The sequence below is a fragment of the Dreissena polymorpha genome, chromosome 1 (assembly GCF_020536995.1).
Source record: "Dreissena polymorpha isolate Duluth1 chromosome 1, UMN_Dpol_1.0, whole genome shotgun sequence".
Lineage (NCBI taxonomy): Eukaryota > Metazoa > Mollusca > Bivalvia > Myida > Dreissenidae > Dreissena > Dreissena polymorpha.
In genome coordinates this window covers 205,859,985-205,867,989 of record NC_068355.1, presented here as the reverse complement: position 1 = coordinate 205,867,989, position 8,005 = coordinate 205,859,985, and positions in this window count along the sequence as shown.

Genomic DNA, 8,005 nt, shown 5'->3' with positions numbered 1-8,005 from the left:
GATTTTCAGCGCGAGAACGTTGTGTACTAAAGGCCATGTTCTCATATTTAGTACTGACTTCCATATTCCTGTAAACATGTTATATGTAAAAGTATAAAGAGCAGTGGAAGCGATGCCTCACTTTAATGTATTGCATTTCAACCCGCGAGGTATAAGGGGTCAGTTCGCGGTTAGTGTGTTTGAATGTCAGAGTTTATATACAGGTCAGACCTTATGTGCTGTTCGGAGTTCGTGGTCAGTAACATAATAGTTATATAATAAAGACGCTATAGCGTGAACTAGGTGAACTGGAATTTTCTTTACCACCAGAAAGATGCGAAATGAAGATATCCAGCGATATTATTTTATGGCATGTCAATAATAGATTCTTAATGTGTTTTCAACAATACCATGATAAATATTATTTTTAATTAATTAACAAGAATTATTCCATCATATTTACTAATGTATTATTGCAGCATATTGACTAATGTATTAAGTATGAGCGTGATGATTCTCGATACTGTTAATAATCGAATCAAATACACGTACCAATGCCCGATAAACCACTCAAACAGCTAGGTTTGTTCGAAGAACGCACGTATACATATTTAAAATATGTACGGAGACTTCGCGTGTGGCCGGTTGACTTTGGTTTTCTGTTTTGTATCTATAGGTTTATGACCAGCAATATGTAATAATGTAAAATAAGCCACGAAAACTCCGCGTAACATCCCGTACTGCGTTAGATGCAGCTAAAAACTGCACAGAAAAAGATATTAGCTATCCTTGATCTCATTCATTTAAATTTTACCTTCCATAAACTCCAACCACAATCAACGCCGTATATCTTTTTTAAAGATATTTCTTGTTTTTAAAGTAGACACACTTTACATTTGTGCATTTGTGCATTGAAATTTGTGTGTACATTCATGTTGGATATGTTGAGTTCATAACTTCACATGCTTAATTAGCTTAAATAGAAATACAATGTTATGTTTTATATAAAAGCTATTTATTACAAATAATGTAATTGAGTTTCAGTGTGTTTTGAGGATTAAAATAATTGTGGAAATATCAGTAATTTTCAACACAATCTTTCTATATAGATCAGCGTTTTGCCAACCACCTTTTGCCAACCAGTGGGCAGAGTCTGCATATAGCAGCTCAGGTGTGCGTGAGTCGTCGTGACGTCACTCATTAACTCGTCTCCAAAAATAAATAAATATCCCTTTTCGACGTTCTGAAAGCATAAAAAATATGATGAAAATGGTATATCATGAGATTCAATTAATATAAAATAAAATTTGCAATCACCACAGGGCTCGACATTAAAGGTAGTCAGACTGTCCGGGACAACCATATTGTTAGTCCGGACAAGTAAATAAAGAAATTTGCTAGTCCGACAGGACAGGTGGTCATTATAATTGTATAACTTAGAAAAAATGCCTTTAAAGCCATTATTTCTGTGGAGATATCACTCACCTTTTCCGAGTATATTTTGTATAAGTTTAATCGTTGAAGCCCGAGATATTCCGATAGTTCCATGTGATACATGTACTACACTGAACTGTTCACAAGGGAAGCAACCCATAACATTTTTTTCTTTGCCAAGATAACAAGAATATTCTCCCTTGTAAAGAATTGCATTTTACAACACCGGTACACACTGATCTTACAGACAATTAACGTACTGACGTCCTCCCTTTGTATAGAATGATTTTTTTTTAAAATATCAGTTAAGTACTGTACATATACATCACTTTAAACATTTTCTGTTTGATGTTGGCAACACACAAGTTTTTGTCAGGTATTATGGCTTTGTATAATGTTTAAAAATCAATAATTTTGAGTTTTCCTGTTATTCTAGTCAGTTCTTTTTGTATTGAAATTGCCTACAATTATGTTGACATGTAATTTAAACGATTCAAGTCTTTATGATTTGAGCATTTTGTATTATTTCATTATTGTGCAAAGTTCTGAGCAGAATAAAGATATAATGGTCAGGACAAGTTGCTTTTTGGTCAGGACAAGTGAAATTATGGTCTACTTGTCCGACTGGACAAGTGGCTTCAAAAGTTAATGTCGAGCCCTGCTTTACTAAAGAACTTTTGACAGGTAGAAGGCTAACTCAAATATTGTTACTCCAATTCATGGTTGAGTAAGAATCAAAGCCAAAAACATTTGATGAACATCAATTTAAGCAAGCTTTTTTGCACTCATGTCAAAAGTAAAAAAAAAACCTCAAAATTGGGTAAACATATTGACGTTAATAATACTTGGCCATTGAAGACACAAGCCCCTATTACTGCGCCCACAATTTTTTAATGGGTGATTTTATGTCCTATTTTCAAAGGGAATTGTTCACAGTTCACATTGAATTTCACGTTTTGTATTTTTGAAACATGTCATTGTTGAACAACAAATCTATAATAATGTTTTAAATATTCTTAACTAATTATTATAGCAAGAAAAAAAAGTTGATTAAAAATACCATGAATTAGAAGCAGGGACCTCTTGAAGCCAAAGCTAGTGCGCTACCACGGAGCCATGCAGACTTTAGTATTTAAAAGCAAAATATAAACGCTGCTCAACGTATTTTCCAGATTGTTGAGGAAAATAATTACAAATTTTCGTAACAAATGCTTAATTATTTTATCAATATCATATGGTTATCCAATGTTGTTATCCCCACACTTTTTGGAGAAAAAGTGGGGATTATTATCTTCACAGTCTGTCTGTCCATCCTGGCCACTATCTCCTCCTACACTATTAGCCTTAGAACCTTGAAACTTACACACATGGTAGCTATGCACATATGTGCGACGGCGAGCTATTTGGCATTTTGATCTGACCCTGGTGGGGCCAGGTCAGAGGTTTTCCTGGGACCGCGATTCGTAAAAAATTGATATTTGGTATGCATATGTATCTAGACAACACCTTTCCATGTGCATATAATTTGTTACCCCTGTGACCTTGACTTTGAACTTGAGGTCAGCATTCAGGTTCCGAAATCTGCAACCGCGATTCAAAAAAGGCTCATAACAACTGTGTCCCTTTAGATATTGCTTTCATATTTGGTACGCATGTTACACCTTTACATGCGCATGAAATTTTTTAACTAAGGGTCCGCGTTCAGGTTTGGAAATCTACAACAGGGATTCAAAAAACGCTCATAACGTCTGTGTCCCTTCAGATATTGCTTTCATATTTTGTACGCATGTGTATCTGGACCTTTCCATGCACAAATTTTTGTTGACCCCTTTGACCTTGACCTTGAACCTAGGGTCCGCGTTAAGATTTTGAAATCTATTATGTGGTTATCTCCGCTGTCCGTCTGTCTGTCCTGGCCACTATCTCCTCCTACACTATGAGCACTAGAACCTTGAAACTTACACACATGGTAGCTATGAGCATATGTGCCACAGTGCACTATTTGGAATTTTGATCTGACCCCTGGGTAAAAAATTATGGGGGTTGGGGTGGGGCTGGGTCAGAGATTTTCACTCATTTGTATGCCCCCGTATCAAATGATCGGGGGTTTATTGTTTTTGGTCTGCCTGCCTGCCTGCCTGCCTGCCTGCCTGCTGTCTGTCTTTAACCTTGGTCATAACTTTTGCATAACTTTTGCAATATTGATGATAGCAACTTGATATGTGGCATGCATGTGTATCTCATGGAGCTTTACATTTTGAGTGGTGAAAGGTCAAGGTAATCCTTCAAGGTCAAAGGTCAAAAAAATAATTAAATAAAAAAATTAAAAGCAGCGTATTAGGGGGCATTGTGTTTCTGACAAACACATCACTTGTTTTAGGTTATTTAACATTTACTTCTTCATGTCTACACCAATTTACTTCAAAATGATACTGAACATCTCTTATGACTATACAGTCAATCTCAACTATGCATGGCCCCCATTACCATCCCTGGGGTGCCCCTGCTGGGTCAAACATGCGGCGTGGGTATACGCGTCGGCCTCTGCCGCGCCATTTCTAGTTTACATTTCATTTAGCCAGAACCAATATTGTTTACATTTCTTTTAGTCAGGACCAATATTGTTTACACTTCTTTTAGCAAGGACTAATGTTTCGCTTGTTTCAAGATGAAAATCTCAAACACATAGCATACCATCATAAACACACAGCATACCATCACAAACACACAGCATTACCATCACAGACACACAGCAATCCATCACAAACACACAGCATACCATCACAAACACACATCATGCCATCACAAACACACAGCATACCATCACAAACTCACAGCATACCAAAACAAACACACAGCATATCATCACAAACACACAGCATACCAAAACAAACACACAGCATATATAAGTCCATCACAAACACACAGCATACTATGACAAGCACACAGCATATTATTATACAGTGATTTTTTTTGCTCAAATTTACAGCCGATTTTCGGCTGCTTCCCAATCGCTAAAATACACGTTTTTTCCCAAAAATCTGACCAAAATTTCCCAAAAAAAGCCCAACTTCCAAAAAAAAAACAAAAAAAAATTATTTTTTTTTTTTTTTAGAAAGAAGTCTCATATAACTTAATTATGATTTCTTAGATCTAGGTCTCAACTTTATTTTTTAAACATCTTACAAAATATATAACTTGAATTTAGTCATTTTTGTCCATAAATCATTCCCAAACTTGCCACTTTTATTGATTAAAAAAAAAATCCCAATTTGACCAGACTCCTTTTCTAGAAAACTCCCTGAACATGCACTTAAAAACAATATCACTTCTGTTACTTATAATCCTATTTATAATGCTTAATTTTTCCCAATTTCATGGTTTATCGCGCTATTTTTCCCAATTTCACGGTTTATCGCGCTAATTTTCCCAATTCAAATGGCACAGGCTGTAACAAATTAATGCAAAAAAAATCACTGTTATAGGCACACATCATATGATTTAAAAGTGAGGATTTTAGTTTTAGTGATTAATAGTCTTGAATACTGATGATAAAATGTTGCTTATTCATAAATAAATACATGCAAAAGATGGAATTAGAAATAATTGAATTTTAATGTGGCAAATTGTTGAAAAAAATCAACTTTGATTCTTAACTTGAATCAATCATATTTTTGTTTCATGAATATAGAGTAGTATAATTTGTGTTCATTATGCTATTGATTTTGTTGTTATTCTTGGATAAAAATATAAATAAAAAAGCACGTTTGTTTAATTGATATCACCAGCCAAATGCTTGCAATGCCAAATTCTGTATAAACAACTACTGCTTTAGATTCATACATTGATACACTTAAATAAAGGTTCAATGAAATCTAAAAAGCAGTTAAATACCAATATAAACATGTATTTTTATGTAAAAAGTGGCCATAACTCCATTATTGACCAATTGTTTGAGTGACAATTTGACCTTTACCATCCTCTTATCAATATTCACACTCATTCCAAGTTTGGCCACGACTTTTTTTTTTATTGGTTTACAAAAATATTTTTGAAAATGGTCCATCGGGCGGTCGAAAAAAAAAAAAAAAAAAAAACATTGGAAAAATAAGTTAATACTAATAACATCAGAACAAAGACATCATATCTTTTATAACCTTAACACAGAGACGAAAACTCTAATTATGCAATGAAACACATCTATATCTTCAAATGAAATGAGTCACCTAAAAGCACCTTTTGTAACATCAGGCAATTTTAAACACTCCATTAAATGACATGCGTTCTTCTCCCATTAAAACGAAAAACTGCGCTTCATTTCCGTAATTCGATGCGCACCATTACGCAATGCGATGCCCGTTGCATAAATCTTATATAAGATAAACTACTAATACACAAAGTATGTGTTTGCTCTTATTGGACTTATGACATCGTCCATGAAAAAAATCGAGGTAGATCGATCCCCGCGTCGTCGCGGTAATGTTTGTTAAAGTTGTTGTTGTCATGAAAACTCGTTGATTTACAACGCAACACGTCTTTATTAAACTGACGCGAATTAATACAATCATATTTGTCAACTTGGCTTTTGCTTTATTTTGATAATTTAATCCAAAGTTTAATGTTAGCAAGTGTTTTTACTGGAATTGTAAACAAGGAGCCAGTTAAAGTCTTCCGAAAATGTGCAGTCTGTGTGAATTGACAGTTTGACGTCATCAAAGGAAAGCCGCTTGCTGTCTGAAGCAATAAAGCGACAAATTTCGCGCCGACAAAATTGGCTTCCTTTGTCTAGCAATCAACATGCCGAACCAATCGTGCGTTTGTTTCTCAATTGCAATCCTCCAATTTAATAATAGCACGTGCATAGCTCCGCCTTCGAATCTTTTGCAGAGAACGGAGGCGGAGTTTAACGGTTAATTGAGCTAGTATTTTTAATACGCAAGTTGAGTTCCGATTTGCCGAAATTACTCGGCCCTAAGCATTAAAACGACAAATACATTTATCAATGATTTTCCGAGATATACCGATTTGTTCCGATTTCCAAACTTTCTGTACAGTTCCTATAAACTATGGCGGACGTGTTTACAAAATTCCTAAACACATATATCGTAAATAATGGCAGTGTTTTATTGGATTATTTATACTAATTATCAAATTGCAAGGTAATACTTTTTATCTACTATAATATCGGGTATGTTTAATATAATAAACATGTTAAACAATATAGTTGCGTCACAGACTCGGAAATAAATTTTGATGCGGTCGACATTTTACTGACGCTGATTTTCCTATTGTCTGTAATTAAATAAATTTTGAGAAGTGCCCATAAAAGGACTGGTACATACTGTGTCACATTGAAAAATATCCCGATCTCTGTAATATATGTGAACCAATCGTTGATTGTACTTACTTGATTTTATTCGCAACCGTACTCAAACCGGATCGGTTTTTTTTCTCGTTTCGCTCGTTTTTCAGTGCGGTCGGGAATAAAATATATAAAAAAAAGACGATTTTCCGATTTTATTTTTTTTCCCATTTTCCAAAAGTTAGGGTCGGCGGTTTTGTAAACCAAGAAATATAAAAGTCGTGGCCTTTGTATGAAATCTGCACAAGCAGTTCCAAGATTTCGCTCCAGACACAATAGTGTGATTATTTTCAAGTAAAAAAGGCCAATACTCTGATATTTGCAAATGGATTGCAACAGCATTTTACACACATCATTCTATTATGATATATACACTTATATCAAGTTTCCATGAAATCGGTACAAGCAATTCTGAGATATTGTTCCGGACGGACAATGCTAAAACTATATCCGTCCAACTATGGCGGTGGATAATAACATAAAGAAATGAGAAGCTATTTCTTAAACTTTTATTGATTATTATATCTTACAACAAAACATTACTGCAAGAATGTTAAGGGAACCAACTATAATAATAACATATTAGATAAACACCATGTATTCGAGAATATGCATAATTTAAAACCCAAACATAATAAAATATAATATTTAACTGCATCATGATTCAAGATGTGAAGATATTGATACTTTATTGCATTATTATGTAAATCATAAAAAAATAATCATTAATATACAAAATGAAATCCAAATGTACTGTTTTATCATTATTAAATTATAAATCTTATTGAAACTTCATCTTGTCATTATAAAGGCTACAGTATATGTGTGAATTAAAGTCAATTGTGGTCAAAAACTAGAAAACCTAGTAATGTCTTCAACAATTGGTAACCAATTTTTAGCTCGACTATAATATATAAAATATATATAGTGGAGCTATCCTACTCACCCCGGCGTCGGCGTGAGCGTCTGCGCGAGTGTCTGCGTTAGCGTTAGCGTAAGTGTGCAAATGTGAAAGTTTTCGTATTACCCCAAATATTTTCTTTGTCCCTTGACTTACTGCTTTCATATTTTGCATACTTGTTTACCAACATGACCCCAACCTATAAACAATAGCAGACAACTCTATCAAGCATTTTGTCAAAATTATGGCCCCTTTTCCACTTAGAATATGCAGCAAATGTTAAAGTTTTCGTACTACCCCATTTATTTTCATTGTCCCTTGACATATTG